A 20975-nucleotide genomic window follows, 5' to 3' on the forward strand; every position below is an offset into this window, starting at 1 on the left:
AAATGTCGGAGGGTGTGATATGGCGTATGGATTTAGAATGGTTGCTGTTTGCAATCTTTGAGGAGGTGGAATAAAACATGTAATGTAAAAGCAAATACCGTATTTTTCCCTCTATTACACGCAGATTTTTTCTCCTAAAAAGTAAGGGGAAATGTCTGTGCGTGTTATAGAGCGAATGTGTGGTCCCTGGAGCTGACAAGCGCGAGTGAAGGCAAAAATCAGGCAAATATCAAATCGTCCGGAGAAGGGAGGAAAGAGGAAGCTGCTGCTTTCCTGCATTCTGCCTCAGGGTCTTACTGCCCACCGGCTTCTGTTTCCTTACTGTGTTTGCTCAAACGGAACAAAGAGCAGAGAAAACCCCTCCCCTCCAGGCAAGCAGAGTGGAAAGCTCCTCTCCGTGCGTCTGGGACTCGAAGGCAACATGCAGGTTGGGGGGGGGGAGAGAGAGAGAGCTGGCTGGCTTGTGGGGGGGGGGGACTTTTGCCTTCCTTTCCTCCCTCCGGTAAAACCCCTCTCCTGCATTCTTAGCCAGCGGCTTCTCTGCACACCCCTCTCCTTGTCGCTTCTATGTTTTTCCTTCCCTCCCTACTTAAAACGTGGTTCCAATCACGGATCCACATGGATCCTCAGGATCTTTGCATTGAGTCACCCCAAATTCACCATCAGATCACATAGCAATGATCTGATGCAAAAACAGGGCTGCAATGCTGCAAAAACATGGTTACAAAGCACGGATCCACATGGATCCTCAGGATCTTTGCATTGGGTCACCCCAAATTCACCATCAGATCACATAGCATGTCCATGGCTACAGCCTGCACCAAAAAAATCATGCACCCACTGTTTCCTGGGGCTGCAATGGTGCAAAAACGTGGTTACAAAGCATGGATCCACATGGATCCTCAGGATCTTTGCATTGGGTCACCCCAAATTCACCATCAGATCACATAGCATGTCCATGGCTACAGCCTGCACCAAAAAAATCACGCACCCACTGTTGCCTGGGGCTGCAATGGTGCAAAAACGTGGTTACAAAGCATGGATCCACATGGATCCTCAGGATCTTTGCATTGGGTCACCCCAAATTCACCATCAGATCACATAGCATGTCCATGGCTACAGCCTGCACCAAAAAAATCACGCACCCACTGTTGCCTGGGGCTGCAATGGTGCAAAAACGTGGTTACAAAGCATGGATCCACATGGATCCTCAGGATTTTTGCATTGGGCTACCCCAAACTCACCGTCAAATCACATGTCTGTGGCCGCAGCATGAAGCACAAAAATGATACATCCACTGTTTCATTCAGAATTTTTTTTTCTTGTTTTCCTCCTCTAAAAACTATGTGCGTGTTATGGTCAGGTGCGTGTTATCGAGCGAAAAATACGGTACATACAAAGAGGGCTTTTTTTCAGCCAGAAAAAAGCTCAATTCCAGCACCTCTCAGGTGGACCCCATTGCCATTGTAAGAGAACTAGGCGAAAGTTCATGGTGTGTTCCAGCAACTCTTTTTATATAAAAACAGCACTGCATACAAATATCTGTTCCACAACACAAAGACATAAATCCCTGTCCAGGGATATGTAGATGAATGACTGCACAAGATGGAGAATGAATCAAGTTCCCCGTGAGCCTCATCAAGTTCTAAATACACAGGATATAACCTGGAATTCAGCTTTGTGTTGTGGGCAGTTCAGGGAGAGGTGTGAAACTGGTCCTCGCTCCACACAAGGTGGGCACCAGATACAGGGCATGTTTAGCTCCTACACGAGGAGTCAGGAACCTTTTACACCTCAAAGACCTTCTGTGCAACCTTTGGAGGGTCACAGGCAAGTGCTAGGTGTGTCCAGGGGCACAGCAATATACGCAAATGTTCCGTTTTTACAATAGGCTATTTTCCATGCACAGCGGACTCCACTCTCTGTAGTCCATGCAGGCAAGCAAGTGCTATTGTTGGAGCTCAAGGACACAGTCCATCCATGCAAACAGCCTCCATGTAAACGGCCTTGGTCCAGTATACCTGAAGGAGCGTCTCCACCCCCATCGTTCTGCCCAGACACTGAGGTCCAGCACCGAGGGCCTTCTGGCGGTTACCTCACTGCGAGAAGCCAAGTTACAGGGAACCAGGCAGAGGGCCTTGTCGGTAGTGGCACCCGCCCTGTGGAACACCCTCCCACCAGATGTCAGAGAGAAAAACAACTACTAGACTTTTAGAAGACATCTGAAGGCAGCCCTGTTTAGGGAAGCTTTTAATGTTTAATAGATTATTGTATTTATTATTCTGTTGAAAGCTGCCCAGAGTGGCTGGGGAAACCCAGCCAGATGGGCGGGGTATAAGTAAAATATTATAGTTATTATTATAAATATGCTTGGGCTGTGAAGCAGATCCACAAAGGGGTATGGCCTGGGGAGAGGTGCAAGGGCCAGACAGAAAGGCAAGGAGGGCTGCATTTGTTACCCCACTCCTGTCCTAAAGCCAAGCTTTCTCCAAGAACACCATTTTGAATTTCTCCCATATAAACAAATAAGGAGGTGGTGTTTAACACATTGCATCATTTGGGGACACTGCTGCAGTGGGGTCAAAGTCACTCACCCTTGAGAGCGGGTGGCAGCAGAGATTTGCCAATTAGGATGAAAGGGAAATCACCACAGCACCTTCCGTCAGAGGTGTAGTGTGTGGAGGGGAGGCAGAGGGGCAGTGACCCTGGGTGCAAAATTCTGAGAGGGGCGCAACGAGGCGCAATGCTTGCATGCCCTGCCCTGGCAGCCGTGTGCCTCGCGGGCTCTGCCCTGCCCCCCCCCCACTGTGCGCCTCCACCTCAGCTGCCCAGTCCACCAGAGGGGCGCAACACTTGACTTGCTGCTCCCCGGGTGCTGGCAACCTACGTTATGCCACTGCCTCAAGTAGCCCTCACTTGCCTGCTCTTCTTATTTAGATCCAGTCCAGGGGGCGGTACCGCCTGCCTTCTTCCTTAGTCTCAAGGCTGCCTTCTTAGAACTCAGCAGGGAGGAGGATGGGAGCAAAACTGAATTGAGTTGCGCCTGCCTGTTGTTGGCTCTGGCGCCACCTACTGTTGGCCTCCCTGGCTGCCATTCTACCAGTCCCAATGAGCACCTGCTGGAGCCAGGCCTCTGTGAGGTTCTGAGATGAGTGACCTTTCAGAGGAGGTCAACTCTGCTCTCACCACCTTCCCGAAGGTCTATTAAATTCCGGGTGGCTTTGGGCGGTTGTTTTGATTGGAAAACTGCTTTGATTCGATCTGTGTGTGGGGTTTTTTTGTGGCCATTGAATGTTTTTGTTGCTGGTGTGCCGCACCCCTCCTCCCTGATTGCTTCTGTGTAATTGTGGCTTTAAATTGTTATGTGTTATTTTAATGTCAACTGCTTTGAGCTTAGGAAAAGTAGTATATAAATATTTTACTTAGAGAGATAATAGGGCATCGGGATAAAGGGTAGGCAAAATGGATTTAGCTGGAGCCTTGCAGTAGCTACTGGCCTGGGGTGTTGTGGGGCAGGAGCTAAGCCTGTCAGTGCTTATTCTTCCTGAATGCAATTAAGCTCCATTATTAATTTATTGCAGTTAGAGTAGACTTGTAGGCAGTTGCTTTTGTGATTCCCTATCACCGGAAGGCCTCATTCATTATGTTTTTATTTGGAAAATGTATGCATTAGTTCAGGGGGGGGGGAGAGCTAATTCCCGTTGCTCTTCAATTTTTTAAAAATTTTCATTCCTCTAAACTATGATTTCTGTTGAGGCCTCTAGCTTAGAAGTAATTAGAAAGAGGAAAAATTCCGGGGATTTTTTTAGGGGAGGGGGGTGGCGGACAAAATTTCTGATTGGATGAATGCCAAATGAGGGTGAGTGTCGAACGCTTGCTTACATTTTCCATGCATGTTCTAGCTAGTCTTTTTGTTTTTATTGGTTATTATAATTTCTGTTTTATGTTAAGCTGTCAAAACCTTTTGGAACATCATTTTCGGTATAAAGGCCAGTGGCTAATTTGCCTAATGAAATATATTCCTGTGGTTATATTATGCTTCTCTTTATTTACTCCCGTTGAAACTTACCTCTATTCATTTTACCAATTTGTTTTATCAGATGCGTTGGTTATTTATCTCTGGTTTGTTTGCGGTACATGCTCTGCGCACTGATCCTCCAAGTTAATTACCTCCACGTTACAGGCAAAAACTCATTTCAAACGCATCTTATAATTTCTTAGTCATTTGGGAGTCAACTTCAATAGATGAAAATGTCTTTATATGTCTTTTCCCCTACCGTATAATCATAAAAGGCAGTGTCTTTTTTAAAAGAAGTGTTTGTCTAGAAGTGATTTGTTCTTTTCTTGTGTCCGTGTGAGCTGTAATTGATTCTTTAATTGGGTTTGACCCCAAATCTTCATTACTTTCTGTACAAGTTTTTTTTTTTTTTACAAAAATAAAAACCTTAGATCTTTGAACAGTGCCCCATGAAGCCACATTGACAACATCTTGTTCATTCTGGTCTCTCTTTTTCTTCCTCTTCCAAAGGGATTGTGATCTGCTGTGCTTTAATTATACTGTCTTTTAAGAATCCTTAGCTATTTTCCACCCTGCTGGATTCCAATGCGTCTTCTCGGGACAAGAGGCTCTATCTTACAGGCTTTATTTAAAGCAATTAGGATTTTATCCTGCACCCTACGAAAGTCAATGACTGCCCTCCATTGATTTCGGTGGCAAAGGGTTGCGCTTGACAGGTTCACACAAGGAAAGTGCCATTCAGGGTGTGAATTAGGAACCAACCCTCCTTTAAATCAGTTTAAGTTTCTCAAACTTCCAATAGATGAACCCACCCCCACCCCCCGCTTTTAGAGGCACACTTCAGCCTTCGAAAGCTTTCATTTTGGAGTGCATAAGAGAATCCCACCACCTGTCTCCTTGCATGAGTTGCTGTTCTAGGCAAGCCTCCTGAGGGCAGGTTTCAGTGTCGGCAGTGAATGAATAATCCGATTGCATCCAAATCACAGCTGCACCAGAATTCCTGACCCACAGCAGAAGCAGAGCGGCAGGAGTCAAGGCAGAGCAGTGAATCATACAGGGAAACAGCAGGCAGCCTCTTCTGTGGGTATTCTGGACTCAAAAGAGCCTTACATTTGTTTAATAAATAGAGGCTTGGATAATTTCAGCAGCTGACTTTTTTATGCTAATACTGTTTGGGTGTTCCTGCTTTAAAGAGAGAAATCTTCATTTCCCTGCTTAATACTTTTTAAAAAAGACTTTCCCAAGAGAATCTTCCACCTTATGTATTCCTTCATTGCAACCTGACCTTCCTCTGCTCATTCCTCCCCCCCCCCCAAAATCCTGGGAACTGAAGTTTACCTTTCATAGAGCTAGTTCCCAGCACCCTTAACAAACTATAGTTCCCAGGGTTCTTTGGGGGAAGTCATGTGCCTCCCGTGTGTTTAAATGTGCACACAGCCCAAGTCTCCATAACTTAAACCTTGGCACCGAGGAGCTAATGGCTGCAACAAACCAGTTAGATGCCTATATTGGCATGAAGCAGTAGACAAACAAACAAACAAATGACTAAGAAAGGACACTGGCATCCAGAACGGACTTAATTTTGGCTCCTTCCGACCAGACTACAAACCTTGAGCAGTTATGGCAAGCTACTGGTGAGGCAAATTGCTCCCTCCTTGCTGCTGTCAGCTGTCTAGGATTGCTGCTTGTGGTCCTGAAACTCTTGCCTTTGAACAGGGATGGAGGGAAAATCCAATTCACATTCACAGCTGAATTTATCCAATTCACACTTTCCAAAACAACGTGAGAACAAAAACAAAACAAAAAAACCATAGCCAGTTTTTGAAATTTGCATTCATTCAAATTTTGTGATGGGAGGTCTCCAACCAACCAACCAACCAACCAGTGTTTACAAAAATGGATATATTAGGCACAAGTGAAAAATGAATATATAGGTAAAATAAATTCAAAAACGTATTATCTTAGGAGAAATATATATATATAAAGTGAATATACGGGTGAAAATCAATTCGAAAACATATTATCTTAGGAGAAATTGCTTGCAAAAAATGTGTACAGCAGTCAGTGCTCCATATAAAAATGTGTTGATTAGGAGAAATCGGCACTAAACGGCTGAATAATTTTCACGAGGATTTGAAAGGGGAAAAAAGAAAACCCACAAATTGTTGCAGAAATGTGGAGAACCAAATTTAAATTTGAAAAAGTGAGGAACGAAGAGAACGAAAATCGACCCATCCACTCACATATCCATCCCTACTCTTGAACTCTGACCTGGCTGCTAGCCGTGGTCCTGATCTCGCTCCAACACAAAAGCCACCTTAGGCATTCCTGAGCCTTCTTCCACCACATTGTTTGGCCTTTTTATGTCTTCTTGTGATGGAGGCAACTCTGGACTTGGACGCCTCATCTCTCATAACCCCTGCTTCCTCCTCCCTCCCCAACATTTCCATTCAGGGCCGACCACGTGGGCCCACGGCTAGGAACCGTGTCTCTTCCCTGTTTGACGCCCTCCTAAAATACTGATGGTCCTATATAAATTAGCTGAAATGCACAGCCTGCAGAGAGGGCACAAGTCTTGATTTGCTGTGCTGGCGCTGCTCTTTGCTATAAAGATGGTTGGGCGAGCACAGTTGGGGAAAGACTTGTGCTGAATCCGATTGCACACAGCCAAGATCCCATCATATTCTGTGATGGTGATTATAGCAAAATATAATTACTGCCCCTTTTAGAATTAAAACCGTCACTGCCACAGCCACCAACGCCATCTATTTAGCATTGTCCATTGGAATAACTCTGAGTGTGATGTAATTGGTCCTAGCAACTCACCGGATTATGCTAGCTGCTTGGCAAAGTGCCGTGTTCTGCTTGCGGAACACTTTGCAGAGAAGGTATTTGCCTCGTTGCTTTTCCTTGGATGAATTTCAGGCTTATTGAAAGCCACTGTTTTCCAGCAGGTTGAAAACTTGTCTTGGGGAGAACCGGCCTTCTATTCCTCATTCTCACTTTCCTGTACATTTCTATCGAAACTTCTACCTTGACTCTTAGCTAATCACTGGTCCTGGGAAGGTGTGACGAGCCAGGTGCTGATGACCAGACTCCGGTTTATCATTCAAAAAGAGTAAAATGATTCCCTTCCTTTGCAAAAGGTCGTTAAGCTGAAGGGAGTGGGAAGGAACCCCTGGAAAGACTTTGGCAATGCATGTAAAGGCTTCTTTCTTCCGCATTAAGCAGAGTAGCCAAACCTCCTGAAAGTGGAGCCCTCATTTAATTAACCCCCTTGCTGTAGTACCATGTGATTAAATGTGACGGAGCCGCTCCTTGGGGTTCCTCCAACTGAAAATACCAACAATAATCATTTGTTTTGCTTTTATATTTAAACACATTATTGCATAGCTTGGTGCAGAGATAATTACCAATTTCATCTCCTGTGTTCTCCTAATGTTCATTAATAACAATAAAGGGTTGTAGGTTAAAAACTCATTTAATTGCCTTTATGTTAATGACATTATGAATAGCCTTAGCTACAAGATTCTAATTTTGTCCAGTATCCAGCTTCTCGGCAAAGCCCCAGGAGAGCTGCTCATTTTATCAGCATTACTGATTCAGAGGTTTTCTTTCTTTATTTCGTCGTCGTTCCCCCCCCTTCTTTTTCTTCCCCTTGCAGGTGGGTTTTTGTACATAATCAGAATTAATGCACAACACATTTTTTGCAAGGAACTGAGTAAGAAGCCCTCTGAATAAGTAATTAACTCAAAAGTGCCTAAGGAAAATGCCTAAACAAAAAAAAATATATATTAAAAAATAATGTCTGTCCCCCCAACCCCCACCGCACGACCACATATATTCCATAAAACATTAAGAACAGTCACAAACGCAGGAAAAACACTTTACTGATAATAGACTTCCATGCTTTCCCCCCTCCTCTCCAGCTCTTTCGTAAACTGGAGATAGACACGATCTCAACGCTCTCATTAAAGAGCAGCTGCCCTTGAAACAGATTATAGCCGGAGTCACATCAGACAAGGACTTTTTGGAAGATAAATGGAAACCAACCTAGGGCTTTCCTTTTTTCCCAAAGTAAACAGAAAAATAGGTTGATATGCATACACGAACTAGTCTTCCATCTCCTTCCTAGGAACCACATGCCACAAGAGGAAAGCAAGGTTACTCGAATTACGTTTTTTGTCACTTTCGTATCTCATCCTTCTTCAGAAGAACTCACTTCAGCTGATCAAAGGGTAGTCCCCTTTCCCCTCTGAGAAACAAGTCATGCTGAGAGAGCTTCCATGGCTAAGAGAAGTTGAGCCTAGCGCATTAACAACCGCACCAGGACAGCGCTTTCATGAGACGTAGCTTTGACCATGAATGTGTGGGTTTGTATCCAAGGTAACACAAAGTAACGGTCCCATCCGTGGATGGATTTCGGCTTGCACTTTCCCCCTCTCTCTCCTTCCTTCCTTCCTTCCTTCCTTCCTTCCTTCCTTCCTTCCTTTATTCATTCATTCCCTGCCCATCTCGCTGGGTTTCCCCAGCCACTCTGGGCTGCTTCCAAAAAATACAATAAAACATCAAACATTAAGAACTTCCCTAAACATGGCTGGCCAAAGTGGCCACCTCATGAGAAGAGAAGACTCACTGGAAAAGACCCTGATGTTGGGAAAGATGGAGGGCACAAGGAGAAGGGGATGACAGAGGACGAGATGGTTGGATAGTGTTCTGGAAGCTACCAGCATGAGTTTGATCAAACTGCGGGAGGCAGTGGAAGACAGAAGTGCCTGGCGTGTTCTGGTCCATGGGGTCATGTAATGGTTCTAGGGGTTGCTCGTGCGTAAGTTGCCGCCACTCCTGGCTAGGTTACCTGGTTGAACCCTTTCTATCTGGACAGCCCTTCACTCCGTGGCTGTTTCAGTCGCTGGCAGAATCCGTCAGTGGGCGTTTCTTGAACTTCTTCCAGCAAAGAAGTTCTTTGACGCCAAGTCTCCTCCTACTCTCCCTGCGCGGAAGTCTTCTGCGCAGGGAGGGTGTGGGCAGCGAAGCACCCGTGCTCTCTCCGCTGGTCTCCGGTGAAGAGTCCTGGAGCCTCCTCTCCGATTCCCCAATCTGCCCCCCTTCTCCACTGGTGTTACGCTGATTTCCTTCCCCAGCAGATGGACTGCCTCTCTGCCTGCTGGGACCCTCTCCGGCATCCCTCTGGAGCCTTCCCTCTGCCTCTGGCTCCGATGACAGTTCCCTGACAGGTCATGAAGAGTCAGACACAACTAAACAACAACAAACATGGCTGCCTTCAGATGTCTTCTAAAAGTCAGATAGTTGTTTATTTCCTTGACATCTGATGGGAGGGCATTCCACAGGGCGGGCGCCACTACCAAGAAGGCCCTCTGCTTGGTTCCCTGTACCCTCACTTCTCTCAGGGAACCGCCAGAAGGCCGTTGGAGCTGGACCTCAGTGAGTGATGGGGTGGAGACACTCCTTCGGGTATACTGGGCTGAGGCCATTTAGGGCTTTAAAGGTCAGCACCAACACTTTGAATTGTGCTCGGAAATGTACTGGGAGCCATTTGCCGCCTAAATCTGTTCTGGGTTCCCCTCCCACAAGCCTCTGGAGCAGATCTGGGTAGGGTGCAAGCTATGCATGGTGGGGGTGTGTGTGTGGAGGAGAGGGGGCAAATCCCGCTGCACAAGCAGGAATCTTTTCACTGAAAGGATGCTTACTTAGTTCGACATTGGATACAAGTCTTCTCCAGAGATCGGTTGCAGTGGAATTCCGTAACGAAATGGTTACTTTGGAACTCAAGACTCCTGGACAAATACAGCTCTTTAATCTGATACAGATTTTTCGTGCCTCACGCTGCAAGTCGCATTGGCTCCTATCCTGCACAAAGTTAGGCTGCTCAAATCCCATTGATTTAACGGGTAGACAATTGTTCGCAGCCGGGGTGTGCAAACCTGATTCCACAGAAATCAATAAGCAGCTCATTCCTACAGGCTTAATAGGCTCAGGACTGCCTATGCGTTTTGTCCTTGTTTTGTTTTCTGTGGCTTGATTTCTCAATCTCCAGATCTGTGTGCCGTGGAAGTCAATTTGGACAGTCAGAGGTGCTGTGGCCAGGAACAACCCTGCTAATACTCGCATGCTCTGTGCAATGTCTGCCTGGTGTGTTTTTTTTTAAAGAATGCACTTGTGTGGTTTTCAGTGTGAGAGGGAAGGTTTGCAGAGGTGTAAAAATGTGCGCCTTTAGTTAGATCATGCCCTGTATTTCTGGTAAGGTGCAAGTTGGTGAGTCAGTGTGGTGTAGTGGTTAGAGTAGCCTTTCTCAACCTCAGGTCCCTAGATATGATTGAACCACAACTTCCACTAACCCTGACCACTGGCTGTGCTGGCTAGGAATTATGAGAGTTGTAGTTTGAAGTGAAGGCATGAGGCAGGAGTTGGTAATTCAGGTGAGCTGTGCACAGGCAAGCTGCCAGCTAGCTCTGTTGAGGCTCTTTTTATTAGCACAATATGCAAAACCAGTCAGATACATTTTGGCCTGTGACCTTTACACATCTTCCAATCCTGAGATCAAGGGGTGGTACAAAGTTATTTTGGCACCTGTTTCCACCGCGTCATTTCCCCCTTGCACAATGTATGACGAAGGAGACAAAGGTCACAGACAGGGCACGGCAGACCACTGAGAAAGCCAAAGGCTAGATAGAGGGCATGATGTTCAGACAGCTGTGGCTTGTCTGCGGGTGGAAGTGTGCTCCATACCTGCGGTCATTCCTTCAGTAGTTCAACAACATTTAGGAACCCAAGGTTGAGAAAGTTGGGTTAGAGTGTCAGACTAAGACCTTGGGAGACCAGGATTCAAATCCCTACTCAGCCATGAAACTCACTGGGTGACCTCAAGCCTCAGAGAGCTGGTGTAAGGATAAAATGGGGAGGAAGAGAACCATCGACCCATACCTTCCAAGTGTCCCAATTTTCCAGGGACAGTCCTGGAATAACTAAAGCTATCCCAGTTTCTGATTTGATCCTGGAATGTCCCTATTTCCCCTGGCAGTGCTGCTGCTGCTGCTGAGCTCAGAGAGGAGGACAAGCCAATGCTTGTCCAGAGTGGCAGCTGTGGTGGCTACAAGAGAGCATTTCCTTGCCTCTCCACGGCCACTGCAGCCGGCTTCCTCCCTTGGGCAGCTCATAGCAGCTGCTGGAGAACGGGCAAGATGGAGGAGAGGCTGCCATCACTGAGGCCCAGCCCCGTGCGACGTGCTGGGTCTGAGGGACAAGTAGAGCACAGGGCTGCCCTGGGTGGGAAGAAATGGGGAGCTAAGTGGCGTGCAGGGAGTTTTTTTAAAAAAACACACAATTTTTTTTAAGACTCGTATTTGTATGTCCGCTTCTAATCTTGCCTGTTTCTGAAAATCTGTTTATGGGTGTGTGTTTTTCTTTTTGTAAATCAATCAAAGAATAAAATAAAACCAGGATTAAAGGGTTTTCTCAGGACAGTGGAGGACAGTGCTGATCTTTAAAGCCCTAAACAGCCTCGGTCCTGTATACCTGAAGGAGCGTCTCCACCCCCATCGCTCAGGCCAGACACTGAGGTCCAGCTCCGAGGGTCTTCTGCTGGTTTCCTCATTGCAAGAAGCGAAGTTATAGGGAACCAGGCAAAGGGCCTTCTCAGTAGTGGCACCCTCCCATCAGATGTCAAAGAAATAAAAAAACTATCTGACTTTTAAAAAGACATCTGAAGGCAGCTCTGTTTATGGAAGGTTTTAATGTCTGATGTTTTATCATGTTTTTACTGTTCGGCTGGGAGGCGCTGGGGAAACCCAGCCAGATGGGCAGCATATAAATAATAGAATGATTATTATTAATTATTATGATGGAGGGCATGTGTGCTGTTTTCCATTGATGCAGCGGTTGTGGCCCTCACCTTTCTTCTCACAGGAAATTCTCTGCGGGTGGGGTGGGGTAACAAAAATGGTGGGGATTGAGGAGGGTCAGTTGACAGGGAGTAAGAAATGTCTCTATTTTCACCATAATCCCGTTAGAAGAAAGGTGGGGTATAAATGGAATAAAGTAATTAAATAAACGTCTGGCCCAAACTGAGTCTGAGAGCTAGCTAATATGTCCAGTGGCCTGCTTTTCTGAGGGCTTAACTAACCATGACATGTAGATGTTTGTTACTAAACCTGATGAGTGGAAGAGTGGTGTGTTTATTCTGGTTCGTATCACCTCCAAATTCCTCCCTTTGTTTGTTTGCTTGCCTTGCAGGATTCCCAAGGTGTGTCTGCAAGTGTCACACGAAGTCTAGTCTGGATAGCACCAGAGCATAGAACTCAGTAGCTACTGGGCTCTTTTGGCACTGCAAAAGCTGAATTGGAGAGAGTCTGCTAGCTCTTTGTGATCATTGCCAGCCTACTGGTGTCTCACAGAGAAGACGAGTTTACCGTTGGCGGCAGGAGAACCAGGCTGGTTCTATGGCATCCCCTGGAATTGGCTGGACCAAGGCCTGCCTTTTGCGTTGTCCTAGAAACGGACCCCTCAAGTATCCCAATTTAATCAGAACATTTCAAATTTACAGAAGCTGCCTCGTCTTCTGAACTCAATCTGGGATGCCCCAATTTTCCCAGAAACCACTCTAGGCTGTGCCATGTTTACTGACCTTCTGGGGCCTGCTGTAGGCCACGTGTGGTTTCTGATAGCCCCCAGGCCTGGCGTGGCCTTTTTGGGGGCTGCTCTAGGCCTGGCGTGGTCTGGAGATGCAGCGTTTCATGAGCAGGTGGCTGAAGATGGGAAAGGGAAGAGAGGGGAGGGAAGGAGGGGGCAAGCAGGTGGGCAAGGAAGGGGTCAGTGGTAGGGAGGGGGTGAGCGATGGAGATGTGGGGTGGTGGGGTGTGTGTGCTCTGAATTCTTCTCACAAAATGTTGGAGTGTATATAGAAAGCACCGGACTCAGGGAAGAGGAGTCAAATGCAAGGAGGGTCACCTTTGTTTTTGTTTTAAAAAAAACCATCTAGTAGCATGAAGCCATCTGTTTGGGGTGGCAGATTTCAAAAGGGACGCGGTTTCCCCGCCTCCGATATTCATCTCTGTGTGTCATTTAAATAATGAGCTCCATTTATGAGCAGGGGGTGTCATTTCCATTTTTCACTTCAGGTGTAAGACTGTCTTAACGCCAGTCCTGCACCTCTTACACCTCCGAAAGCCGGCCTATCATATATCCTTGTGATGAGAAATTTGCCTCACCTGGCTTCTGCACGGCTGCAAAGTTGGTGAGTGAGGTGAGGCCGCAAATCAAGTGCTGCTGTTTTGCTCTGGGAGGGAGGCAATCAAATAGACAACAACAACAACAACAACAACTGCCTTGAAGCAGGCTAGGGAATGGAGAACTGTTAGTAGGAGAGAATTAGTAAAGCAAGGCGTGGAGGGAGGAAAACAACTACCAACAACCAAGTTGAGAAAACTAGGAACCATTGCGATTGTGTGTGGAACAGAGGTGGTTTTAAGGTAGCAAGACTGCTCAGTTGCACTGGGTGCTGGACTGCAGGGGGTGCCAAAACCAGGGCTTTCCCCCCCCCCCCAGCTGGAACTTGCCAGAACTCAGTTCCGGCACCTCTCAGGTGGGCGCCATTGCCATTATAAGAGAACAAGGGAGGCATTCATGATGAGTTCTGGAACCTCTTCTTTTAGAAAAATAGCACTGGCCAAAGAAAAGTGACAGGCCAGAGGTCAACAGGCAACAACCGCTCTCCTTTTCCTACAGACATAAGCATGCTTGAAGTTCCATTGGCTTCCTGTGAAATTCTATCCTGAGGCTTCAAAATGCTTATTTCTGTTCCGATTGTGCACCATTTTTGTGTTTTGCAGTAAATATAAACCCAGATCAACTCCTCAAAAAATATGCTAACACCCTTTTAAAGGGGGAGGGGGAGGACTTGCTTTCTGCAGCTCTTTGCATTTATTCATTAGGCGGAGATGCAAATTCCACAATTTCCTTAAAAGTCAAGCTAGCTCCTAACACTTTGCAGTGGGCAATTTATATATATATTTAAATGAGGAAGAGAGAGAGAGAGGGAACGCATGTATGTGCCTGCATTTGCAGTAGATTGTAGAGAATAAAGCCCCAATAATGTATATTCCAACCCCTCTCCTATCCCACCCCCCAGCTTTTCCGATGCTTTAACCTTTCTGGAGAAAAGACTCGTGGGACATAATTGAAGGAAAGTGTTTTTCTTTAGCAGATGGATTGCTTTGGTAAGATAATATTTTAGTTATGCCAATAAAACGAAAGGTTCACAGGAAACCTATGAAACTGCCAGCAGTTGTTAGTGCGTGACTATTACCAAGGCAGAAAATGAGGCCAAAGAGATGATAAATGGGCACATCTTGTGCGCTTCATCAGCTGAAAGATGACCTGGATCCTCTTTACATCTAAGCACCGAGTGGGCCAACATTTTTCACAGCAGCACTTAATAGTGGACATTAACTTAGCCCTTTCCAAAAGGGATGACCTGAAGGGTAGCCTCTGCGGTTCTCCCAACTGCAATCGCTTGTTCAGCTTGTAATTTTATCAAATGGCACGCACCTTTTCCAGCCACTTATTGGCCAATTAAGTCAAGTCCTCACTGAAGGGGTCCAGCTGGCTTCAAGTTATCTGAGATGAATTGATTGAAGACACCCGGCAATCTATGAACCCGGTTTAATGATCTAGGTGATAATGCTAGTTATTCTTCTCAGTCAAGGGAATTTGCAGCAGCTGTTGTCTGCAAATCCACGTTTGCAAGGCGGCGGAGCACCAGAAGAGCACTAAAAACCGCCCTCTCTGCGCTGCTATATAGGGGCGGCTGCCTTGCGAAATGGGAGGCTTGACATTCACGTAGCATTGCCAGGATATGAGGCGTGATCTGTTCGCAAGGCGTTTCCTTAAATGCGCCAGGACAACGCAGAGAAGGTTATCGCGAGGAAATGGATAATCAATAACACAGGCCGGACGTCGAAAGGGCAGAACTGCAGGAAGTGGGACGACAAAAGTATTTTTATTTATTTTTTAAAAGGCCAGGATTGAAAGAGCTAATTTAGGATTGGGAATATCTGTCGGAAAATTTAAAACACTTAAAAAGAACGAGGAGGTTTCTCTACATACGCATTCCTCCCCAACAATGACATATTGCAAACTGCTTTCGAAAGTCACCTCACTTTTGGGAGCTGCATCTGGTATTGAGAAACTCCAGGTCAAAGCCTTCTCGATCACACATTTATTTACTTCCTTATTGAGAAAAATGTAGACCCTGCTTTTCTCCATCTGGAATCTAAAGTGGCTTACAAAATAAAACATGCAAAATTTAAATTATTAAACATTATTTATTTATTTATTTATTATTTATTAAATTTGTATACCACCGTCCATCCAAAGATCATAGGGCAGTTCACAACACAAAAATGTAAAATGAGAACACAATATACATAATAAAACATGAACAAACCAATAATTCCCTCCCCATAAACTCATATGAAAGGCTATAGACTGAGAATGATAATCAGCCAAAGATCTGGCTGAAGAGAAACATATTTTCCTGGCGCCTAAAAATATGAAATGAAGGCACCAGGCGAGACTCCCTGGAGAGAGCATTCCACAAACAAGGAGCCACTGCAGAAAAGACCCATTCTCGTGTTGCCACCCTCTGGACCTCTCATGGAGGAGACACACTAAGAAGGGTCTCAGCCAGTGCAATAGGACCAAGAATGGTGTAATAGGCTAAAACTATCTTGTCCAGGTGAGAAACCTGGCCACCAAATTTTGGACCAGCTGAAGTTTCCGAACTGTCTTCAGAGGCAGCCCTACATATAACATGTTGCAGAAATCTGTCCCAGAAGTTACCATAGCATTTTTGTTTAGTTGTTTAGTCGTGTCCGACTCTTTGTGACCCCATGGACCAGAGCACGCCAGGCACGCCTGTCTTCCACTGCCTCCCACAGTTTGGTCAGACTCATGTTTGTAGCTTCGAGAACACTCTCCAACCATCTCGTCCTCTGTTGTCCCCTTCTCCTTGTGCCCTCCATCTTTCCCAACATCAGGGTCTTTTCCAGGGAGTCTTCTCTTCTCATGAGGTGGCCAAAGTATTGGAGCATAGACCAGAGCATAGACAACAGTAGTTAGGCTATCCCTGTACAACCAATGCTAATGTACGGCACTCCACACCACTAAGGCCCCCTGAGCCTCAAGCAAAAGCAGAGTCCTCAGAAGTACCTCCATGTTATGTACCTGCTCCTTCGGAGTGAGTGTAACCACCTTAAGAGCAGGCCACCACCCACCCACCTGGTCTAGGGAACCACCTACTAACAGTGCCTCAGTCTTATTTGGGTTGAGCTTCAGTTTGTTGGCTCTCGTCCAGTCCTTCCGAGGTCCAGCACTTCCACTGCCTCACCTGCAGATGTAAAGGAGAAGTAGAGCTGCGTGTCATCAGCATATTGCTGACAACGTACTCTAAACCTCCAGATAACCCCACTCAGCTGTTTCATGCAAATGTTAAACAGCATAGAGGATAAAAGTGAACACAGAGGAACCCCACGTTGAAGGCTCCACAGGGCCAAAAAGCACTCCCCAAGCATCACCTTCTGGAAACAACTACTCAGGTAGGGCCAGAACTACTGCAAAGCAGTGGCACTCACCCCTAACATGGACAACTGCTCCAGAAGGATACCATGGTTGATGGTATTGAAAGCTGCTGAGAGGTCGAGGAGAATTGAAAGGGACACATTTTCCCTGCCTGCCTCCTGACAGAGGTCATCATACAGGGCAACGAAAGCAGTTTCTGCCAAAACTGGGCCTAAAGTCCAACTGAAATAGATCTGGAAAACCATTTTCCTCCCAGAGCACCTGGGTCTGGTCCATGCCAGGGGATCAAAACATTAGAGCAGCATTCAAAGGAAAAAAGCAGTTTTCACCAGGTGTCTGAAACCTAGCAGGTTTCTATTGGGAGAGATTTCCATTGAATTGCAGCTAATCAGTCACTATGCAACCATCCTGTATTATTTACCAGGATTCGTGCTATAGGGACAACTAAGGAAGCAGACTTGGAGACAGTTTAAACAAACAAGCAGATTTATGTTATCAGTACTTATGAAATCTTCTTGATTCCAAACTCCATTATTATTCGACTTGCAGATATCGGCAGTCTCTGCAGTAATAATAATAATAATGCACGAAATCCTTGTCCAGATGTCCATATCTTTGGCCCTGATGATGTAAAGGGTGCTGTTCTTCCTCTTCCCAAAGGCAAGACACGTAAAGGGTAGAATATGAATGAAGAAACCCTGAGCCAAGCTGTTCAGAGCCTGATATTAATCTTCTAAGCTAGGCCTGAATGCCACCGCTTGTGCATCGCCAATAGAGAAAGCACCGATTTGCATAGCATTTGCACTCGCTAACTAATAGGTATACATTGCAAAACCGGAAAACAAATCCTGTAGTTTAGAGAGAAATGCAATACCTCTCACCTTAGTGTGGAAGATTAGGACTAGAGAACCTGTGTGCCAGCTCTATCTACTGTTTCAGGTGCTGTTGATGAGTAACTTGGGACAAGGTGGCCTGAAAGACAGCCTGCCCATGTACAGACCTATAAGGTCACTTAGATCAGGGTTTACCAAACTTGGGGTTCCAGCTGTTTTGGGGACTACAACTCCCATCATCCCTGACCACTGGTCCTGCTAACTAAGGATGATGGGAGTTGTAGTCCAAAAACAGCAGGCGACCTTGTTTCCTGTTTGGCAGGGGGTTGGACTCGATGGCCCTTGTGGTCTCTTCCAACTCTATGATTCTATGACCCAAGTTTGGGAAGCAATGTGGGGAAATTCTACTTGTGGTACTACTACCTACAGTATATCACAGGGGGTGTGATGTGAAAATGGGCATTTTCTGGCGTTGCCCCTGTATTATATGTGCAGAGTGCCCGTTCAACACCCAATGGAACAGAAAAACACCAGACAGTTTGGGTAGGGTCGATTCCTTTACTAACAGCTTAGCAGTTACATACAACTGCAGTATACAGTCCTTTGAGCAGCATAACGTCTCCTTGCAGTGTTCCACCACAAACGAGGCTCTGGGCAAGGGCAGGGGAAAAGAGCAAACTCGCTTCAAACACAAGTCTATTTACACTTTAGATTGTGCTGAGTCGCTCTCACATGCTCATATGCTTAACTAGTTGCAGGTGGAGGACAAGCACACCCAGAATTAACCAGCACACCTAACCCAACCCTTTCTTGTCCTTTTCCTCTGCAGGCATAAACCCTCATACATTAACGTTATGGAATGCACTTCCCTCTGCCACACATAAAACAGCAACTATCAGTTGCTTCCACCAACTTGCAAAAACATAATACCTTTTTACCCAGACTTTCACTGACTTGTAAGACTGGACCCTGTCTTTATTTGTTTGAACTCCTTGAACTCCTGTTTTTATTTGCTTCTGATTATTCTCTTTAACTGGCTTTTTGTTCTATTTTTGTTGTAATGATATTGCTTTTGTGTTGTACTCCACTTAGATTAAAAAAAAATTATATATAAAACATACCAAGCAGTTTATAAAATATTTTAAATAAATAAAATACATAAATAAATAAACATCAAGGCTGTAGTTTTCCTTTCTTCTGGTTCCTTCTCTTCAAATCGGAATTGGACCAGATAGGTCCCTCTGATAGAGGACTGCCCTCTGTAAACTAGGACACATGGCCACAAACAGAAGCTCGATAACAAATAAAACGTTTGCTGAGAATGTGTGATTCAGTGTGCTTATCTCTCCTATAACTTGAAGGGCTATACACATGAAGTAACTTTTTCATGCCTTGGGGTTAGGCATAAGTGTCTAAACATCCAACTGAAAAGGCAGCTGCCCAGAAAGGAATGCTGGATCATTGACCACATTGTAGATGTGGAAGCTACTGAAACATTGAGTCGGTATGTGGGCTCTACTTTAGGTAGGTGTCAGGAACTGGACAGAGGATTAATGGTGGAGACCACCTCCCCAGCCTGACCCTTCCAGAGGAGAAGAAGACAGTTCAGAATTACAACAGGGGTTTGAGGGAGATCACAGCTCAGAAGCAGATGAGGGGGGAAGCTGGGAAATAATGGGAGAGGAGGAGGAAGAAGCTCCAGACGGAAGGACAGCTGACGGACACAGTGTCTTTAGAAAGTATTCCAGACCCCCATCTCCCAGAACCCGGCGAGCATTGAAAGTAGGAGAGCGAAGAGTTCAAAGGCAGAGGGCACATATCAGCACCTGTAGTGATGATGCATGAAGAGGAGAGAGGGAGAGGGTGGAGACTCATTCAGGGCAACGCCATTATTCCGAGAGGCCACATTCCCAAACCTCTCTCTGTGAATATTGAATAAGGACTTTCCCTTGTCTTGTCCATTCCTGGCAACCTGCGGTGGGGGTTGGTTCCTCTGCTGCCTGACAGAAGGAAGACAAAGACCTACACAAGTCTGACTGATGTGATGATACCTGCAGAGAACTGATAACGTTTCCGCTGAGGATACTTCCAGACAACCTGTTTATCGAACACTTAATTCTGATTTGTCTGCAAGGTGATTAGACAACATTGCTTCCAAGGAAGTGCTATTCCACATGTTCTAGTGCATTTCAAAAAAAATAATAACATGATAACACCAGGAAAATCCAGTCTGCCTTAAAGCATCCTGGGTTGTTGTTTCTAGAAGGTTAAAGCAACCTTGTCTTACCTTCCAAGTCTAAGCTGCAAAGGATGGTACTCTATTGATAAAAAAAGGATCATAACCAGTGCTATTTTTCTAGAAAAAAAGGTGCCAGAATTCACCATGAACACCTTTGTTCTCTTAGAATGGCAATGGCGCCCACCTGAGAGGTGCCGGAACTGAGCTCCAGTGAGTTCCACTCCTCTAGCTGACAAAAAGCCCTGATCATAACTTAACACTATAGCCTCTCCTAGTATCTAAATCCATTCCTACAATTCCTACATGGCAAACTAAATAGGTGGGAACAGATAGGTTTGGGGAGCTCGAATGCAATTTTTAGCATCTTGTGTATGACACTATTCCTTAGTGCGAGGTTGTGTGGCGAGTCCCGCCCGCCCCCAGTTGAAATAAAGACACATGACACAATTATTAAGGTTAATGGGCTAAATAAGGCTACAATTTTATTGGTTACAGGTGATGAGCAGTATTGGCTTAGGCACTGGTCCTAACTGACTATATCTGACTTCAGCCCGTCCGCTTGAAGTCCGGGGAGGGTTAACCACCAGTAGGGGGAGTCCTGCTGGTGCACACCAACTAGGAACTCCCCCAGGGTCACCGCTCGGGGGCGTGCCTTAGGCCCTCAGCTCCCCAGGCTTCAGACAGGGCCACTCCCCCGGAATCCTTTATCGGACTACCCTTCGACATGCGGGGCAGGTGATGGCACTACCTCCCCTTTTCCATCTACAGAACAATACCAATGCTGGCAGGCGGTGAAAGAGGGAGATCCCTGGCTGCGTCCTGCCTTAAATAGGGCAGGCCATGCCCCCAGAGCCAGCTGATTGGCTGGCCAGGGTGTGATGCGGCCGGGAATCCCCCCAATTGTGTGGGGCTGGGGCCGTGAAGCCCGCAACCCCACGTCCTCTGTAGGGCAGAAGTGTCTTTATCTAGTGTGACCAGATGTTGTTTGACTACATCTCCCATCACCGCTGAACATTGGCAATGCTGGATGGAGTTGAGGGCAGTTGGAAGTGCAATGACAACTGGAGGGCACCATGTTGGGTACCCCTGATAACTGCTGGCGGGAATTTTGCAAGCCTTTGCACCCCTGAGTTTCATAATTCATAGCTGTGCGCTAGAATTTGTGTTTATTTATTTTTTCATTTGAACTCTGTATCCACTGCCACTGGAATTATGTTCCTAAAGAGGATATGGCGGAATAGGCCTTTGCTGCATCTCTCTGTGCTAGGCAAGCATGATGGCATTTTAA

The 20975-nt window shown here is 46.0% G+C and overlaps 1 long non-coding RNA gene across 1 annotated transcript in view; it reads right to left on the reverse strand.

Moving 5' to 3' along the window:
* LOC310765615 overlaps positions 1–20975 on the reverse strand; it is a 501503-nt gene that overhangs the window by 256280 nt on the left and 224248 nt on the right. The window lies entirely within an intron of this gene.

This window comes from Podarcis filfolensis (assembly GCF_964270895.1).
Source record: "Podarcis filfolensis genome assembly, chromosome: 6".
Lineage (NCBI taxonomy): Eukaryota > Metazoa > Chordata > Lepidosauria > Squamata > Lacertidae > Podarcis > Podarcis filfolensis.